At 37.3% G+C, this 21,704-nt stretch overlaps 1 protein-coding gene and 1 long non-coding RNA gene across 3 annotated transcripts in view; one reads left to right on the plus strand and one right to left on the minus strand.

Moving 5' to 3' along the window:
- LOC136035673 (tRNA modification GTPase GTPBP3, mitochondrial-like) overlaps positions 1–21,704 on the plus strand; it is a 287,196-nt gene that overhangs the window by 136,001 nt on the left and 129,491 nt on the right. The window lies entirely within an intron of this gene.
- LOC136035842 (uncharacterized) overlaps positions 1,733–21,704 on the minus strand; it is a 33,241-nt gene continuing 13,269 nt past the window's right edge. Inside the window, exons 2-3 of the long non-coding RNA XR_010619531.1 lie at positions 20,885–21,196; positions 1,733–2,114 (exon numbers count right to left, since the gene is read on the minus strand). This is a non-coding gene — a long non-coding RNA (uncharacterized LOC136035842). The remainder of the gene's footprint in view (positions 2,115–20,884; positions 21,197–21,704) is intronic.

A 21,704-nucleotide genomic window follows, 5' to 3' on the forward strand; every position in this document is an offset into this window, starting at 1 on the left:
AAGATAGACGACATTTCTGCTAGATCCCTTGCTACCGGACTAAAGATCAGCCAATCGAAAACAAAAACGAGTTTTCAAACTTCCTAACCCCTGGCTACGGCCTGCTGTCCTTAAGTGTTTATTCTCATTTTCAAAATTTCTTAATTCTAACTATCTAATTAATTTTTAATATTATTTTCTTTTTCAATACTTCTTAATTATGCACGATTTACTTTTTGGGAGAGTTGAGCCATCAGGCACCATTTGAAGTTAGAGATGGCTATTCGTATCTTAATCTATTTTTTCGTACACATACACTTTTTTATGACTATGTCGAAAAAAAAAGTAATTTTGAAACTACATTTATCTTAAAAAATAATTTTTAACAAAAGTACTCACTTTTTAGCAAATTTTTTTTTAACAAATAATTTTTAATAAGGTGGTTATATATATATATATATATATATATATATATATATATATATATATATATATATATATATATATATATATATATATATATATATATTTATATATATATATATATATTTATATATTTAAAGCAAGCAATTACGATCTTTGCATCTTAAAAAAAATTAAAGAAAATATTCCTTTAGTCACCCAAACCGGATGTGAATTAAACCAAAAAAGACCCCTGTAAAATAAATAAGGCACTTTTTATAAGAAGAACGCTGATATGTAAGTTTTCTTTCAGATGACAATGCAAAAAAGGGTATTAAAATATCAATTGAGAGTTCATTCGAAAAGAAACTGAAAGGTCTTTTGAAGTACAGTAGAAATTGTGCCACGGATAAGCACCAATGACTGTAATTTTGTGTTCAGAGCAATGATTTTGGCTTGAATAGAGTGAAAATGTTATCGAATATACATCCTTAGATAGACAATCAGTTTAGAACCATGAAAAATTGTTAATAGAATCTTCAAATTTCAAAGGCTATAGTGCCACACAGTAGCACATCATTCCTAAACATGTCCCTTCAACAATTTTCGGCACCAAAATGGCTTGAACGGCCTGTAGCTCGCCTCAATCAGAAGTAAGTTCATCCCTAAACATATTTGCAGTCCAGACACAATGTATTGAACACATGTCGAGATGAACACATGATGCACAATGTGAATTATGACAAACAATTATTTTAAGTTTGAGTTTCGCACTAACTATTAGGGGGGGGGGGCGAGCTCAGGAGATCTTGTCCTAAATTTACCCAATAAATTACTGATACAAAACCCTAAATACACATTTTGTAAGCTTCAGTTATTGGAGGTTGTGTTGGATTTTCCCCACAAAACTCCCAAATGTTACACAATTCCATATTTATCTTAGACTAGAAGCCAAATCTGAAATATGGTCTCCTAAGCTCAAAGGCTACATTACTGTACGGTAGCACATGTACCCCTAAACAAATTCGCAGTCTATAGAAAATAAGCAGTTATTATCGACAATTATTTTAAGCATTATTTGAGGTTTCCCTGATCCTTAAACGAGTATTGCATAGATTTGCACCAAATAATGGGGGGGGGGAGGGTAGTAGAAATTCTTCTATTTCTATAATAGACATTTGATTTAAATCCATTAAATCCTAAATTAAATCCACTTAAGCCTTTTGTGATATTGCTCTAAGATTTCTTATTTCAGGCACATATTTCGGGAGCCTTTACCTAGAACACTATTTTTTTCTGGACAAAGATCATATTTGGTCAAAACCTTCAAATGTAATGTATCATACCTGCTGCTGCAAATTTTGTTTCACCCTGATTTGCATTGGTCCATAGGCTTCTTGCAAAACGCGATTTGAAATTTTTTCTTCGTCGATTCCTCTATCTTTGTCACCCATAGCAGCTGAAAACACCACTTTTCTATCGACTGATTCCCATTTTCAATTCTCTTCAACAGCTGTGTTTCAATCCCTTTCTTCTCACGCTGGATTAACTCAACTGTCTTCATCAGCTCTTCAAGTTGTTCCACTTTTGGGCCAGCTGTTTTGATATTGTATCCAATATGTGGAATTTTGGCAGCTAGCTCGTTTTCTGGGTGGCTAAACAACTTGATATCATGCTTAGTGCTTCCATATTTGATACGTAGAACACGATGAGCCATCCGGGCTGAAGCAATCCTTAAAAAAATTGAATCAATAAGAGCTAAGCGCTCATATGGCACTTGTGACGAGGCTGGAAGAGCCAAGAGGTCATATGGTATGAGTTCTAGCAAAATTCTAAGAATCAATAGATTGATTTAAAAGGAAAATCATAGGATTAACGCCGGTCGGATTTAAAATAAGAGCTCTGAGTCACGAGGTCCTTCTAAATATCAAAATTGATTAAGATCCGATCACCTACTCGTCAGTTATAAATACCTCATTTTTTCAAATTTTTCCTCTCCCTTCAGCCCCGCAGATGGTCAAATCGGGGAAAACGACTTTATCAAGTCAATTTGTGAAGCCGCCTGACACGCCTACCAATTTTCATCGTCCTAGCAACGTCCAGAAGCACCAAAATCGCCAAAGCACTGAACCCCCATCCCCTAGCTCCCCCATAGAGAGCGCATCCAGTAGGGTTACGTCAATCACGTACCTACGACATTTGCTTAATCTACCAATAAGTTCCATCCTTATTTCTCCACTCTAAGCGTTTTCAGAGATTTCAGGTTTCCCCTCCGACTCCCCCCCATGTCAACAGATCTGGTCGAGATTTGAAATAAGAGCTCTGAGACATGGGTTTCTTCGAAATATCAAATTTCATTAAGATCTGGTCACCCGTTCATAAGTTAAAAGCACCTCAATTTTCTAATTTTTCCAAATTAACACCACCACCCCCCAGCTCCCCCAAAGAGAACAGATCCGTTCCAATTATGTCAATCACGTATCTATAACTTGTGCTTATTCTCCCCATTAAGTTTCATCCCGATCTCTCTACTCTAAACGTTTTCCAAGACGTTTCCCCCCTCCAACCCCCAACGTCCCCAGATGCGATTCGAATTGAAAATGGAGCATGTGAGACATAAGATCCTTCTATATGTCAATGCATTAAGATCCGATCACAAATTCGTAAAATAAAGATGCCACCATTTTCACGTTTTCCAAGAATTCTGGTTGCCCCCTTCAACTCCCCCAATGTCACCGGATCTGGTCAGGACTTAAAGCGAGAGCTCTAAAGTACAAGATCCATCTAAAAATCAAACTTCATTAAGATCTGATCACCCGTTCGTAAGTTACATTTACCTCTTTTTTTCTATTTTTTCCGTATAACACCGCCCCCCGCCCAACTCTACCAAAGAGAGAAGATCCGGTCTGATAATGTCAGTAAAGTATTTTGGACTTCTGCTTATTCTTTCCACAAAGTTTCATCCTGATCTCTCCCCTTTGAGCGTTTTCAAAGATTTCCAGTTCCTCTCGACTCCCCCCTCCCAATGACGCTGGATCCTGTCGAGAATAAAAATAAGACATCTGAGATACGAGGTCCTTCTAAATATAAAATTTCATTAAGATATGATCACTCCTTCGTTATTTAAAAATACCTCATTTTTCTAAATTTTCAGAATTAACCCTCTCTCCCCCAACTCCCCGTAAGAGAGCAGATCCCTTCCGGTTATGTCAATCACGCACAGACCGACCGACAGAATTTACGATCGCTATTTGTCACTTGGTTAATACCCAGTGCCATAATATTAAAATCAATGCTAAATATAAAATTAATATCAGCTAACAAGCTTTAATAATATACAGAATCAAGAACGTTCATTCTGCTTCTCTCTAGCAAAAACACTCTTGATTATTATAATTTAATCTATATTTGTTTGGCAAAAGAGACTTGTTTTCAATCAGCACGCTAGGTGAACGGTTATTATCAAAACCTGTCAGATTAGTTACCTATATGCAAGGTAGTAAGAGATAGGCAATGGCTAATTCGGATAATTTTCGAGAAAAAGAACATCTTCTTTTTGGTGGGGGATCGTCTTATACCCTTTCGGTTATTAAGAGTTAAATAGAAAGGAAAAATTATTCAATTGAGTCCATTCAATTGACGCCAAATCAACAGTATTCAATCACAGGTTTGTCGGCGCAGCAATCACAAATCCTCTCTCCCCTAGATTTTGAAACAATACCTTATTTGGTATTATCCCTGTATCTGGTAAAAATTAAATACAAAGAAGTTTTTTCAACTAAAAGTAAGGAGTGACATTAAAAATTAAAACGAACAGAAATTATTCCGTATATGAAAGGGGCTGTCCCCTCCTCAACAGCCCCCTCTATACGCTAAACTTTGACTCTTTCTCATAACTCTACTTTTTAAGAGAATAAAAACTTTAGCGCAACGAGCGGGCGTTAAGTTTTAATTTCGCTCCTTACTTTCAGTTAAACACAAGAGCTAAGAGCTCATATGGCACTTAAGACGAGGTCGGAAGAGCCAAGAGCCAAGAGCTCATATGGCACGAGCTCTAGCAAAATTTTATGCATTAAAAGATTGCTTTAAAAGGAAAATCAGACGCTTAATGCCGGTCGGGATTAAAAATAGGTCCTTCTAAATGTCAAAATCCATTAAGATCCGATCACCCACTCGTAAGTTAAAAATACCTAAATTTTTCTAATTTTTGCTCTCCCTTCAATCCGCCAGATGGTCGAATCAGGGAAAACGACTTTATCAAGTCAATTTGTACAACTCCCTGACAAACCTACCAATTTCCATCGTCCTAGCAGCCCTAGAGGCACCAAACTCGCCAAAGCACTGAATCCCACCCCCTAAGTCCAGTTACGTCAATCACGAATCTACGACACTTATAAGCGTTTTCCAATTTCCGGTTTCCCCTTCCAACTCCCCCAATCTCAACAGATCTAGTCGGGATTTGAGATAAGAGCTCTGAGACATGGGTTCCTTCTAAATATCAAATTTCATTAAGATCCGGTCACCCGTTCTTAAGTTATAAATACTTCAATTTTTCTAATTTTTCCGAATTAACAACCCGCAGCTCCCCCAAAGAGAACAGATCCGTTCCAATTATGTCAATTACGTATCTATAACTCGTGCGATCATAAGAACCGATCATTTCTTCATAAGTTAAAAATACCTCATTTTTTCATTGTTTGTAACGAATTAATATTCGTGGTATGCGAGAGCTACGGATGTCCTGATGAGATAAGAAACCGTGGAAAGAGAGTTGTCAAAAATGGGTTCTGGAGATCTGGAATAAAAGGCAGATCTTGAAGAGACTTAAAGGAGAGCAGATCTCGTTGAGACTAGAACGATATCAGATATTGATTTGGAAAGCGGACTAGAGTAAAGTGAATAATAAAGTAAGTTTTTTATATCTTGAGTGTTATTTGTAGGACTAGCATTGGGTAGGATATTACAAGGTTTCACCATCCCCAAATCGGACCCGTATGCCTCCGATAGTAAAGACCCTTTAGGCCGGGCCGGCCACCACGCTACCACGCTACCAGACTAATACATACTCCGGTATGATCTAAATATAACTTTACGACTTTATGAACTCTTAAGGCGTTAAAATACAAACATAACATGTTTTGGAAATAACCCTTCCCTTCCCCCCAACTCCTCCAAACAGAGCAGATCCGTTCCGGTTATGTCAATCACGTACCTAGGACTTGCACCAATTTTTCCCACCAAGTTTCATCCCGATCCCTCCACTCTAAGCGTTTTCCAAAATTTTATGTTCCCCTCCAACTCCCCCAATGTCACCAGATCTGGTCAGGATTTAAAATAAGAGCTCTGAGACACGATTTCCTTCAAAACATCTAATTTCATTCAGATTTGATTACTCCTTCGAAAGTTAAAAATACCTCATTTTTTCTAATTTTCAGAATCAACCCCCCCCAGCTCCCCCAAAGAGAGTATATCCGTTCCGGTTATGCCAATCACGTATTTAGGACTTGTTTTCCCATCAAGTTTCATCCCGATCCCTCGGCTCTTAGTGTTTTCCAAGATTTTATACCCCCTCCAGCCCCCCCCAATGTCACCGGATACGGTCGGGATTTGAAATAAGAGCTTTGAGACACGATATCCTTCCAAATATCAAATTTCATTAAGATCCGATCACTCCTTCATAAGTTAAAAATACCTCATTTTTCTAATTTTTCAGAATTAACCCTCCCCCCAACCTCCTTATCGAGTATCGGGTTATCGCGTAACGGTTTTTTCAACTATGCTGAACAAAATGGCTGTCTCAAAATTTGGTCCGGAGACTTTGGAAAAACAGCGTATGAGGGGGCCTAGGTGCCCTCCAATTTTTATGGTCACCTGAAAAGGGCACTAGAACTTTTAATTTCTGTTAGAGTGAGCCGTCTCACAACATTTTAGGACCACTGGGTCGATACAATCGCCCCTAGAAAAAAAAATGAAAAACACAAAATAAACACGCATCCGTGATCTGTCTTCTGGCAAAATAAGAATTCAAAATTTTTGTAGATAGGAGTTGAAACTTCTACAGTAGGGTTCTCTGATACGCTGAATTTGATGGTGTGATTTTCGTTAAGATTCTATGACTTTTAGGGGGTGTTCTCCCTTCTAAAATAAGGCATATTTTCTCAGGCTCTTAACTTTTGATAGGTAAGGCTAAACTTGATGAAACTTATATATTTAAAATCAGCATAAAAATCGTCGGGAGACTATGTTGAGACCACTTATATGTCATTTAGTGGTTTTCTTTTTCTGGGTGAGAGCTACATCACATTTACTATCAAAAAGTCTCCAAATTGCTTTCGGTAAACCTTAAAAATCATCTCTTGAATCTACTTGTGTGATTCTGAAGTTAGTTTAAGGGCAGTGTTTTTCTAATTTTTCCAAATTAGTACCCCCAGCTCCACTGAAGAGAGCGGATCCCATCCAATTATGTCAATCACGTATCTATAACTTGTGCTTATTCTTCCTATCAAGTTTCATCCCGATCTCTCCAATCTAAGAGTTTTCCAAGATTTCTGTTTCCCCCCTCCAATGCCCCATGTCCCCGGATCCGATTCGAAATGAAAATAGAGCATTTGAGACATAAGATCCTTCTATATATCAAGTTTCATTAAGATCCTATTCCCCATTCGTAAGATAAAGATACCTCAATTTTCACGTTTTCCATAAATTCTCGTTTCCCCCTCCAGCTCCCCCCAATGTCACCGGATCTAGTCGGGATTTAAAATAAGAGGTCTAGAGCACAAGATCCTTCTAAACATCAAATTTCATTAAGATCTGATCACCTGTTCGTAAGTTACACATACCTCATTTTTTCGAAATTTTCCAAATTACTCCCCCCCCCCAAATCCATCAAAGACAGCGGCTACAGTCCGGTTATGTCAGTCCCATATCCAGGACTTGTTCTTATTCTTCCCACCAAGTTTCATCCTGATGTCTCCGCTTTAGGTGTTTTCCAAGATTTCCGCCCCCGAATCCCCCCAATGACGCTGGATCCGGTCGAGATTTAAAATAAAAGCTCTGAGGCACGATATCCTTCCAAAAATCAAATTTCATTAAGATCCGATCACTCCTTTGTAAGTTAAAAATATCTTTTTTTTAATTGTTCAGAATTAACCCTCCCCCCCCCCCCAACTCCCCCAAATTGATCAGATCCGTTCTGGTTATGTCAACACGTATCTAGGACTTCTGTTTATTTTCCCCGCCAAGTTTCATCCAGATCCCTCCAGTATAAGCGTTTTCCAAGTTTTTAGGCTCCCTCCCCCAACCCCCCACAATGTCACCAGATCCAGTCAGAATTTAAATAAAGAGCTTTGAGACCCAATATCCTTCTAATTGTCAAATTTCATTAAGATCTGATCACCTGTTCGTAAGTTAAAAATACCTCATTTTTTCTACTTGGTAGATACCAAGGGCCATGAAAAATGATATTCAGTCAAATGAGTAGAATACGAACACTACTGCTGCTAAAAAATATCAACTGCTACTAAAAAATTACTGAAGTACCAAGACACTTGAGCCAACACAGATACGCTCGCTTTTCCTCCCTCCCAACCTAACTTTTATTATTTTATAACTCTTTTATTATTTTTGTAACTTTTTAACTTTTCACTATTAAACTTTTTTCTTATTATTATTGTTTTTTTTTAATTTTAGTATTTCCGACCAAACAGTTAGTGGTAACGAACTATAGTAAGGAGCGACCCGGCTCAAAAGTAATCGAAACTCCAATGATTTACCAATAGCATCAAAAGAATCACATCTTTACGCTGATTCTAAATATATAAGTTTTACCCATGAAAAGTTACGAGCCTGAGAAAATTTGCATTATTTTAGAAAATAGGGGGAAACACCCCCTAAAAGTCAAAGAATCTTAACAAAAATAACACCATGAGATTCAGCGTATCAGAGAATCCTAATTTAGAAGTTTCAAGCTCATATCTACAAAAATGTGGAATTTTGTATTTTTGCCAGAAGATAATATCACAGATGCGTGTTTATTTTATTTTTTTTTCAGTGGTGATCGTATCAAACCAGTGGTCCTAGAATGTCGCAAGAGGGCTCATTCTAACGGAAATTAAAAGTTCTAGTGCCCTTTTTAAGAGACGAACCCCCTTATATACGTAATAATTTCTGTTCGTTTTAAATTCTAATGCTGCTCCTTACCTCCACCACAAAAAAACTTTTTTTAATTTATTTTCTCATTGTTCTTTTAAATAATGCTAGAAAATCCTGCGGCTTCTTTATGAAAATTTTCTTCCCTCATGATACATTTTTCCGTGGAACAATCCTCCCACGTAACCCCCTCCCCAACACCCCTTTAACGTGAAAAAGTCCCCCTGAAATCATCTATACACGTCCAAATAACCATTACTTTATGTAAAGAATGGTCAAAGTCTGTGACTTGCAGCTCCTCCCCCAGGGATTGTGGGGGAGCCCAAAGACCAATTATGTCCCCAAAGACATAATTGTAAGGTTTTTCGACCATGCTGAACAAAATGGCTATCTCAAAATTTTGATTAAGTAACTTTGGGACAAAATGAGCGTGGGAGGGGGTTGTCCCCTTCTCAACGCCTCGCTCTTTACGATAAAGTTTCTTTTTTTTAAAGTAGAGCTGTGAGAAAGAGTCAAACTTTAGCGTAAAGAGCAAGGCATTGAAGAGGGGACAAACCCTTTCATAAACGGAATAATTTCTGTTCGTTTTCAGGTTCATTCCTTAATAATAAAAAAAAAAAAAAATACTGAAACAAGAAAATATTAGAGCCCATTGTTTTTAACCTGAAACTGGAAAATTCGGTTCGGCTGGTTTACACGTCGCACATAGAAAAACGTAATCTTGAGTAAATTAAGAGCATTTTTCTACCAGAGAAATCTTAACCAGTAGAATCTATCCTAAGGTGGGGGAGGTCAGACGAGCTTTGTCGAGCGAAGAAGGGGAATTCGGGCAGCAAAAATACTAGTTTTTAACCTAATTTCTGAAGACGTATTTTGCTAAGGGAAGGGATGCGGTATCGCAATAAAAATATAGACCTTTCAGGTTGGTATTTTGTTTTGCAAGGAGGGGTAGTAGGCAGTTTTCTCAGACTAACGTCAGACGGGAGGGAATTCCCCTCCATTTTATGGTATCTCCTCTTTAATTCATTATCTCGTTGCAGTTTCCCAAAATTTGGTTTGCGATCCGGGAAGCAGTTTTTTTTCCAGACAACGAGATTTTTTTTTATAAAAACATCGAAAAAATTTGTAAGTTTACCAACGACTTGTCATTTTACTGATTAGATGAAGTTTTTAGTCTAAATAGCAATAGAGCATGTGCAATTTATTTAAATAAATTAGGTTTACTTCAGTAAAATTAAATAATTTTCCATTAATCGCCTAAAGTTACATTGTAGTATCCATAGATACAATGTTCCGGTAAAAAGTTCCCCTTTAAATTTAAATTCCCCTTAATTGGTAGAATATGTCATGTTTTGGAAATTATATAAAATTTTGTCCATCAACTAGCAGAATTTTATCGACCGAACAAGAAAACCAGGAGAGATATATTAAAATTTGCGATGGCTTCAAAGAAAAGTTTTAAAACGTTTTTTCGAGTTAAAGAAGAAGCTTTATTATATCTTAATGAACATGCACCATCTAAAAAATATATTTATTGTTTCGTTTAAGGAAAAATTTCACGACTTAAAATGATAAAAAAAAATAGCCTATTTGTGCAACATATTTGCAATATTCGATACTCAACATTCGAATGTAGCGCATCGAGTGTAGTCTGAATTGGCTACATTCTACCTATTTAAAAGTTGAACTCGGGACATTCGATTTTAGATTTTCAAGACTTTAAGAATAAAAATTAAATTTCTCAAAAATTTAGGATTTTGGGGTGAACCAGGTTGAATCAAGGCATAGGTAGAATGTCATTTTACTAGATATTTATAGATAATTTTGGCTGAGTGGATGATGGAAGTAAAAAGGTAGAGAAAAAGATTATTATTCCTGAATAGGGCACTCTTGTGTACATCAAGGAAAATGTTTTTTTTTCTTGCTTTTTTTTGCGGTTTTGTCGACAGTGGTTGAAATAAACTGAAAATAAACTAAACTGGATCGAACTGAAAAAAAAAAACAGAAACTTTAATTATATTCAAATTTAATGAGTGGATCAACTATTTTACCTCCTAAATGATTGACCTCCTGAAATTATTTTGTGGCAACAAGAAATTTACGACAAAAAACAAAAATTTACTTCACTCACCGCAATTAAAAAAAAATTGTAATTGCTTACATTATTATGCAATATTTTTTTTTTTTTAATTTGTGTGTATGACATTAAAAAACGATAGCCGAAGCATCATTAAATAAGGTTTGTGTTGTAATTCAATATTTTATTATTTATTATTACGAATAGCGGTATGCATCAATGCTTGTCGCAAAAACACAAAAACACAAAATCATAATACTAATCTAAAGTAAATTGGCAACGACAAACTAAACAGCAAAAACTTCTAAATAACACGAAACTACACAGCAAAAGCATCAAAATAAAAAGGCGTATTTACTAATGCACTCTTAAAAATTCGAACACTCTCTGCACAACACTCTCTGCCTCGACAACCTCCAAAGGCAAACCATTCCATGGCCCGGCAACTCTACTAACGAAAGATAATTGACCAATTTTTTTCAGTGGCTTTGGGGGGTATAATTTATAATCATGCTGACGAGTAGAGTGATAATGGCTAAATTTAAAAAATAAATTCGGATCAACATCATCCACTCCTTTAATTATACGAAACACATGTACAAGGTCATTGCGACGTCTACGAAACTTCAACGACGGGAGTTGAAGCCTACAAAGTCTCTGCGGATAGGAAAGGTGCTTAAGGTATTGGACCAATTTTTTTATCCAGAAAGGCAGAGATAAATTTTTAAAACTTGTAACGGCCCCACTTAAAAATGTTGGGAAACACTGTCTTGACTTGAAGAAAAAAGCAAAAAGAAAAAAAAAGCTAAGAACACATGGCATCAAAAACCTTAAGAAGATATTGTCCATATTTACAAAGTCTTTATTAAGTAAAATAAAGCTATCCACTTTCTAAAATCGGGAGTTGTGACTTCAAAAGCGAATAACTTAGTTCGTTCAAGTCAAAGACTATGATTATGAGAAAATCTTATTGTACTTCTTAATTGAAGAAACTCTTTTCAGGGATGGTCCAAAATCCCAAGCAAGAATTTCCCTTGAAAGTAGCACTGATATTTTTACTTAACCGTTTCAGGTTTATACATCCTTGCTTATAAATTTTATCACGCAGGATTAAATACATCGTAATGTTGGGAAACGCTGTCTTAACTAAAAAAAAAAAAGCAAAAAAAGAGCTAAAAGCATTTGGTACCAAAAACCTTTAGAAGAGCTTTCCTTTGAAAGTGTAGCTGTCTTTGGGAATCAAACGGTTTATTAAGAATTTTTGTAGAGGAAAAGCGTTGCCAAATTCAATTAACTAGTTTTGTTAATTTAATTCTACGGTTCAACTTGGCAACACTGGTACAAAACTAAATATATAATAATATTAAAACAGCCAATGGAGAAATCTTAATAAATTCTAGCTTTTACGTATGAATAGACTTAAGATGGGTCCAAGGGGCAAAAATATTTTTATTTTGATGGCTTTGATATTTTAAAATTTGATTATTTTGTTTTTAAGATTATCTCTTTAACACAAAAACAAGTTCTCTGATAGATTAATTCTCTGAAGAGCTCATACCATATGAGCTCTTGGCTCTTCGGCCTCATCTCAAGTGCCATGTGAGCCGGAGAGCTATTGTTCTTAGCTATTGTTCTTCATTGGTTTTTGCTTCTTTCGTCTTTTCTTTAGTTCTGCTTCTTTCATTTTTGTTTTGCTTTTTCTTCCTTGGTTCTTGCTTCTTTCGAGTTTGCCTCGAGTGGTTTCTGCTTTTCTTCAATTTTTTTTCTTTCAGGCGCAGAGACTCCTTGATGAAGAAAAAGCCTCTGATGACGAATTGCAAGCTCAGTTTGGCAACAAATGGATTCGCATACCTTCCTTGTACTATACGATTCGAGATGATTTGGCCAAATACAAGTAAGCTTTCGTTATGTAACTAATCTATCAGAGAACTTGTTTTTGTGTTAAAGAGATAATCTTAAAAACAAAATAATCAAATTTTTAAAATATCAAAGCCATCAAAATAAAAATATTTTTGCCCCTTGGACCCATCTTAAGTCTATTCATACGTAAAAGCTAGAATTTATTAAGATTTCTCCATTGGCTGTTTTAATATTATTATATATATATTATTGGTTGTATTATTGGTTGTTATTATTATTATATTATTATTATTATTATTATTATATTATTATTATATATTATCGGTTGTATTATTATTATATACCATTTAGCAAAAACGCTACTTTGTTAAATCCAAAACATTACACAATACTTGATAAACAATAAAGACACATTATATAAAAATTAGCATGTACTGGTGCTCGGTAATTGAAAGCCTTTGGTAATTCCCTGTCGCATTTTCAGGAGATCTCTAGTTCTCCCTGCATGGTGTACCTATCCTAAGGGCTCGACACCGCCTTTTCAGAGGGTTACTTGCTACATGATGTACCTATCCTGAATTCCCTACCAGCTCCTCAGGGGATTACTCTCTATATAGTGTACTTAGTCCTTGTTTTTAAGAGACGCTAACGCATATTTTACTGTTTCTATCAGACCCAAGTAGAATTTCCTAGACATCTTCTTCTTTTGTGAAAACTTAAAACCCCATAAAAACACATTATTTATAAGTTTACGGAATACCTCCTAGAAAGAACTTTTCTAAGATAATTAATCTGGCTAGGACAGATTGCATGTTAATTCATGCATGTAATTATCCCACACACAGAATTTTCTCTTACCCTTGTTTTGCGAATTTTCGGTGATCCTCTTGTTTTAACACGTGCGACCTAATACAAGGGAAATGATAGAACATTGTCTCTATCAAACAGAAATTTTCTTCCACAATCTGAAGTCCAATCTTTTGAACTCACAGATGCTTCACATAGTACGATTTAAACTTAACCACGCCAGTGGTTTAGCATTCTCTTAATTCGAAAAAGATCTTCTACATGGTTCCCAAGAATTAATGGGTTTGAGGCCGACAGTCCTTTTCAAGTTCTGTGATATATTTTTTTTTTTCGGATCAAAACAATAAGATTATGTGGGTTGATGGCTAACAGGGACGCCATCATCCACAGCTATCTCGGTTTTGAGCCTTTCTATTTTCTAAATAAACTAGTTAATTTTAAACCTTAATGCTAATTTGGACTTCCTAAGTAAGAATTTTGGAAATTCTTAGCTTTAACATTCAATAGCAAATTCTTATCACTGGGAATATTGTTCATCTTAGCAATTTTTTTTTTTTTTTAGATCGAACGTATATGAAACAAATCCATCCTCACGGCCCTGGCCCTTCTGAGCATCGAGGTCTACTATACTCTTCAATTTACTGTAATTCCGGCTTTTTTATTTATATGTTTTAGTTTTAAATTAATGTTTTGTCAGGGATACGGGAACGGATTGGCCTTTTCAGGACTCATACCCCGAAGTATTCCAGACATACGAAGTCATTTTCCACCTCACTACATTTCAGCGTGGCTCTTTTTTTTTGGGGGGGGGGCTTTTGGGGCCACCATCGTCTCCCCTAACTTTTCCAAATCTATGGTCCCTTCTCCTCAATATATTTCAGGGGCTTTCTAGAGGGTGGTTATACACCCACTAGCATTTTCAGGACTCACATCCTTGAGTTTTCCACACGTATGGCACCACTTCCCCCTTACTTCATTTCAGCGTGGATTTGTTATGGGGGAAGGGCTTTGAAGGAAACCATGGTCTCTGCTCACTTTTTAGAAGGTTTCAACATATAGGGGAGACCGGCCCAGCTTCGCCACAGCCCAGGTTCACCATTTGCGTTTTACTTGCAATCCATCCACGGAGAAAATCCCATAATCTAGCGTTTGAAATGCCATCTAATAGCGAAAGTTTAAGTAGATTAAGAAGCATGTTAAAACACGTTTTGTAAATTCTATGCGGTAAGTTGTTTTTTTGGTGCTTTAAAACTAGATTTTGTCCTGACGGAAAATGGAAAAAATCAATCCTTAACATAAAGGTATGAGAGGAATCATTATCTCAACGTGATCATCTGCAACTTAGCAACAATGATGGGTGCATATTTGACGCAATCTATGGTAATAACTGGTCAGCACTTTTTTGTCTCAAAAAAGGGAACAAGCCCACGTTCACCATCAAAAACCAGCCCTGGTTCGCCACTCCTAGGAATGGCGAACCAGGGCCTGGCGAACCTGGACAGTCGAATTCTCGCAATAAACCAACTAAGCCTATCTTCTTTGTTTTACCTAACCGGGAAGTAAATGTTGTGATTTTTGTTCAAATGACCTTTCTTCTTCTTATACTTTGTGACCAACAGTCGGTACGATCAGCCCCGAGAAAAAATACAATAGTTGATATTCCTGAATCAGCTTCAGATGACGATTCCTCCTCCCTTGGCCGCTGTTTTCCCAAACATGTTTTAAGTTTTTGGCTGCTATGGTGATTGTGACGGAAGCACCAACCATGAAAAAAAAACTGATCGTTCCAAGTTGTGCTTTTCCTTTTGGTTCAATGTGTGGGACTGTAAGTCCTCAATCGAGAATTCTTAAGAATTTCGATTTCAATGGTGTTTTTATTTCGATCTGACATACTTTTTGAGGTGTTTCTGGCTTCTTTTGAAATTCTCAAAAATGTGTCTCAATACCGACAATTTATTGTTCTTTAAAATCAAATAATAGTTATTATTTTGTATCAGCATTCATTCGGATATATTTCTCACAATACGGTTCTTACAGCATACATTTTAAGATAACGTTGAAAATAAGTGGTGTTTCAGTCTTTACTAACCTGTAACTAGTTCTGCACTGATGATTAGAGAAACACTAACCGCCAGTATTCTGCTCAAACTTATCTGTTTGTAAAACCAGACGTCATTCATGTACCAAGGAGATTTCTTAGATATGTAAAAAAAAAGGAAGTAAAAAGGCTGCTGTGGATCCTGAACTGGTTCAAGCAGCTGTCATTGAAGTGTTAGTAAGAAAACAAAAACGCTTACATTTGCGAAAAAGTTTGGAATTCCACGGGGAACTTTAAGGGGATATGTCAAAAAAGCTGAGAAACTGAACATGGAAATTGAGCTTCTACCTCTCTCATTTTTTTCCCCAGTTTACGCCACAAGAAAAATTTTCACAGAGGAACAGGAAAATGCCCTTGCCAGGTACTTGAAACTTGTTTGCCAGGCTTAACGCCGCTTGAAGTGTGGCAACTTGCCTACAGATACGCTCTCGCGAAAGAAATTGCTGTTCCAGAGTCATGGTCTTGCAACGAAAATCAAAATGCCGCCGGGGAAAGCTGGTATCGGGGTTTTATGGCACGACACCCGCACCTAGCTGTCAGAGCGCCTGAAGCAACAAGTCTTGGCCGTGCAACTGCTTTCAATCGTGTGACAGTTGGGAAATTTTTTGAGAAACTTGTGAAGTGTACAGGCACCACAGATTTACTGCCCAAAATATTTGGAATGTCGATGAAACTGGACTATCAACTGTTCACAAGCCGGGAAAAATTGTTGCAGCAAAAGGACAGAGACAGGTTGGCAAGGTTACTTCTGCAGAAAGAGGACAGAATGTTACTATGTGTGTTTGTGTCAGTGCCATGGGTAATAGCGTCCCACCAATGCTCATTTTCCTTCGCAAGAAATGCCCTGAAATTCTGCTGAAAGGAGCGCCACCAGGTACCATTGCTCACGGCTCAGAAACGACATCGGTTTGGATGTGCAATGAACTCTTTCTTGTTTGGATGAACCATTTTATCAGTCAGGCAAGACCAAGCAAAGCTAATCCTGTGCTTCTAATTCTTAACAATCACATTAGTCGTGACAGTAGTGAATTGCTTGAGTTAGCGAAAGAGAATGGAGTTGTCATGCTGACAGTGCCTCCACACACAAAGCATAAGTTGCAAACACTTGACAGGTCAGTTAGGTATCCTTTGAAGGCATTCTACAACAGGGAATCTGCGACTTTTATGACACAGCACAAATGCAAGACTATTGCCATGTACAATGCATCTGAGCTTTGAGGAAAGGCGTATCCCAAAGCATTGACTCCAGAAAGCATAATAAGCAATTTTCGTAGCACTGGGATTTTCCCTTTCGATCTCAATGTTTTCAAAGATCACGAGTATCTCAGCTCATATGTCTCTGATCGACCATATCCTTTGGACCAGGATGTCTTAGTACCTCCATTACCAGTTTCTGGTTCCCGTAAAGATGATGCGGCTAGCCAGTCTACTGACTGTGACAACGCTACCCAATCTCTATTGGGCTTACCTTCACATCTAGATCTATTGGCTGACACAAGTTTCTCTGAACTAGTTGACATCTCTCCATTCCCAAAAGGTTCTCCGAGAAAACAAATCAGACGTGCAGTGAAAAAAAAAATCTACCGAAATCTTGACTGACATCTCAATGAAGGAAAGAATCCGTCAGGAAGCAGAACTGAAAGCCGACAGGAAAAAGAAGAAAGAACAGAAAAAGGGCCAGGGAAAGGAGAATGCAAAGAAAGCCGAATTACAAAAAGCAAGCAAACAACTATTTCTTGAGAGTGAGAGTGAATCCGATCATGATGGGATGGAGTTTGATGATGATAGTGACAACAGTCTGAATCTAGGAGAAGATGAAGAGGATTTGGGAAGCAGGCCAATAGAATTGGGCGACTTTATCTTAATTGATCTTGCAGGTAAAAAGAGTGGCAAGCATTCTATGCTGCGAAAGTTTTAAAAGAATATCCAGATGAGCTTGGTGTTAAATTTTTGAAGTGTGTAGAAATGAGCAAGTTCGTGCTGAATGAAGAGGAATCGTGCGTCTTGAAGTCCAAGGTTGAAAGAAGATTAGGAAAACCCTCAATATCAGGTGGAACTTCAAAATTTGCTGAACGGCTAAAGTTTGGTGTGGACCTTTCAGTATACAAGATGGGTTAAGTGAATTATGCTATACCTAATTCCTTTTGTAGCTGCGTGACAAATAAATATATGAAATAACTATACATAAACACCTATTCTAGTGCTACATTGAGAGCAATAGATGCTTTAATAACCATGATGCAAGATGGTGGCGAACGTGGGCTAATGTGTGGCGAACATGAACCAGGTTGGCCCAGGTTAGCCATCTTTGGAGAATCTCACTGTGGCTCTTTTTTCGCTGCATCGAAAAAGATCGACTGCTGGGGATGTTTTCCTAGATACCCCATAGATAAGCCTATATTCCAGGATTTTCAGAATTATTTTAAGTCGAAAACTGTGGTTACAATAAATAAAGAACGAAAAAAGCGGCGAATATGGGCCGGTCTCCCCTACAGACCTTTTCCCCCATTACCCGATCCTGATCGAGTGATCCTGTGATCTGACCCTGAAAATTCCAATCTGCTCGCATGTCCTGACAAAGCATTAAAGTCTTGAAAAAATTGAAAATAAACAAGGTAAAAGAGTTTAAAACTAATACATACAAACAAAAGAGCGTTAATTGAAGTAAATTGAAGAACATGGTTGATCCAAAACCCCAGAAGGGACAGTACTCTTAAGATGGCCCCGTATCATACACATTTGATCTGAAAAAATGCTAAGATGAAAAATATTCCCAATGTTATGGATTTGCTGTTAAATGATAACGCTAAGGATTTGCAAGTCAAGCGACGGGGGAAAGGGTTTCATATGCATGGAAACCCACAGAGATAGGGTGGAGAGAAGGGGCCGTAGGTATGGAAAAGTTAGCAGAGACGACGGTTTCCCCAAAGCCCTCACCCCATAAAAAGCCACAATGAAATGGAGCGAGGGGGGAAGTACCATATGTGGGAAAAACTCAAGAGTCCGAGTCCTAAAAATGCTGTTCCGTCCCCTTACCCTTAACAAAATATTATATTTCTATTTCTTCTGATCTTAAGTTTACTATGGCCTTTACTTTTCTTTGAAAAACTTCTTTATCGGTAAGTTTTTTTTTTAATTAATATCCTAAAACGCCTGGATCTGGCGCTCTGGACCGAAATCCTGAAATCAAGAGATGTTACGATCTCAGTAATAATTATTTTTTATGTCATTCATCCATTTTTGAAATTTCTTTTTAATTGTACACAAACTTCTTTAAAAAGTAATCTCGAGAACGTGTTTTCAGTGCATCAGTTAAACCAATAATTGAACTTTTTTTTAAGGTTTTATAGCCTCAAATGAGGCACTATGCTATTGAAAAAAAAAAAATTACAAACGATAGAAAGAATAACTCGTTTTCCAAATTGATTAAAAGACTTTCGAGCTACATTTCCTAATAAAACTTGAAAAAGAGTACACTAATTTTAAAGTTCTGTGAGGAGCTAAAATTCAACAAGAAATGAAAATCAAACGTTTTATTAAATCCAAATTATAAATATGATATTAGATAAAGGGCAAGTACCCATTGCTTTTAGGAAAACCTTAATTAAATCCCATATTAAAAAAGCTAATAAGAGTATGTGTAATAACTACAGTGGTTTCAAATTAATTTGTGTAGCTAGGAAATTATTAAGCATGATGATGCTTATTAGATAGATAAATGCAGTAGATAAAAATATATGAGAAGAACGGAGTAATTTTAGGAAAGGGAGAGGATTCTTTAACCAAATATTCACGCTTGATTAATTGCTTAGATGCGTCTCAACTATCAGGCCTCTCTATTCCTGAGCTATCAATAAAAAAAACAAACAAAACAAACAGCGCTTGATTAACAACTTAAAGCCGTCTCAACTATCAGACCTATCTAGTCCTGAGCTATCAATGACAAAACAATAGCCAAGACCACATATGGCACTTGTGACGAGGTCGGAACCTAAAATTAGACTCGGTACTCCGGTTTCCAAGATTTCCGTCCCCCCCCCACCCCCACCTAGGTCCCCAGATCCGATCCGAATTGAAAATGGAGCTTCTGAGACATGGCATCTTTCTATGTATCAAGTTTCATTAAGATCGGATCACCCATTCGTGAGATAAACATACCTCACTTTTCATGATTTCCCCTCCCTCCAGCCCCCCTCCAGATGATCGAATTGGGGAAACGAGTGTTATCAAGTCAATTTGTACAGGTCCTCGAAACGCCTAACAATTTCCATCGTCCTAGAACGCCCAGAAGCGTCAAACTCGCCAAGACACAGGAAATCCCCCCCCCTACTCCCCCAAGGAGTGAATCCGGTCTATTTATGTCAATTACGTATCTAGGACTTACGCTTATTCTTCCCACCAAGTTTCATCCCGATCTCTCCACTCTAAGCGTTTCCAAGATTGCCAGTTTCCCCCTCCGATTCCCCCAATATTATTGGATCCGGTCGGGATTTAAATTAAGAGCTGTGAGACACAAAGTCCTTCTGCATATCAAATTTCATGAAGATTCGATCACCCGTTCGTGAGTTAAAAACACCTCATTTTCTCTAATTTTTCTCAATGATTCTCCCTTCCACTCCCTCTCCCCCCCCCCCCGGATGGGGGATGGGCTATCCCCTCGAATTGGGGAAGCAACTATTTCTAATTTAATCTAGTCTGGTCCCTGATACACCTGCCAACTTTCATCGTCCTAGCTTATCTGGAAGTGCCCGAACTAGCAAAACCGGGACCGATAGATAGACAGACAGAAACTACGATTGCTATATGCCACTAGGTAAATACCAAGTGCTATAAAAACAGCGCTTGATTAACAACTTAGAGGCGTCTCAACTATCAGACCTCTCTAGTCCTGAGCTATCAATGATTTCATGGACTTTTGTCCGTAGAAGCAGAGAAACTCTCCTCGAATACGACTAGGTCCATGATAAATTGTAAGCGCATAGATAAAAACTCTACTAGATGTTTTGAGGGTTCTGAGTTTCAGATTAGATTTAAAAATTGATAATAAAATTTTTAAAATCAATAATATTAATAATAAAACAAAATAAAAGAGGAGATATTTAGTATACCGATAGTGAATTCGCCCGAGTGGTTTCGTTTTCATTGCCAAGAAAGTATGCATATCCTGCTGCGACTCTGGTAAAATAGCACTTAAAATGGAAAATCAAAGAGCCTGAATAACTTGTAAGAGTGGAAGCTAGCGCTTGCGTCGGCAAAAAACACATTAACGCCACCTAGCATTGGATGACACGGCGTTTTTTCAAGCTTTATGATCGTTTTTCTGTCAGTAACTGATGTTAGACACCTATTACTACACTAACTTTACCCACTATACACATTAAATTAATTATTTTTTCTGTTATACTGAAAAATGTCAGTGTCACCAAATGCTAGATGGCGTTGATTTTTTGACAACACTAGTGCCAGTTCCCCCTCTAGTAAGCTACCCATACTCTTTAGGGAGCAATAGTTACCTGAAATAATTTGACAGCTTTCTTCAGCTCTTCATCTTGATGAATGTTCTGAAGTGAGGCAATCTGACTCTCTACGGCCCCAATATTGAAAAGAACAGAGAATCTCTCCCATGCCAACGATGTAACCGCTGAAATAAAGTACGAATCAGGAACTGATGGCAGCTCTTTTTATTTTCATGGCATTTTCCCAAGATCAAGGAATGTCCGTTCAATATCATTCGGGGATATAGCATCATAGAAATTCTCGTGCAAAAGTTTTCTTCCTCAAGGTGTACGGCAATAATTGTCTTTAACATGAGGGAATACCAAGTGCTATAAAAAAAGCGCTTGATTAACAACTTGGAGGCGTCTCAACTATCAGACCTCTCTAGTCCTGAGCTATCAATGATTTCATGGACTTTTTGTCCGTAGAAGCAGAGAAACTCTCCTCGAATACGACTAGGTCCATGATAAATTGTAAGCGCATAGATTAAAACTCTACTAGATGTTTTGAGGGTTCTGAGTTCAGGATTTTTTTTCGGGAATGTGAGCGAGAGCCAATATTAAAAATAACTTTTTTGATGATTTGAACAAGATGTGTCAAGAGTTTCAAGAAACTTAGGATTCGGGAGGAGGCAGAAACAGCACCTCCTCATACACCTGTGTCTATGGTAGTGGTTCTAAACAATTCATCTTTCCTGCGAACCTTTTGAAGTTAGGAAATCTATCAACTCGAGTGAAAATTAATCACCAATTTTGTAATACAAGTATATATTTTTGTGGTTTACAACACTTGCTTAATCACTTAAGACCAATCCCTGAACGAATTTCGAATGAACAA

This window comes from Artemia franciscana, chromosome 14, assembly GCF_032884065.1.
Source record: "Artemia franciscana chromosome 14, ASM3288406v1, whole genome shotgun sequence".
NCBI lineage: Eukaryota > Metazoa > Arthropoda > Branchiopoda > Anostraca > Artemiidae > Artemia > Artemia franciscana.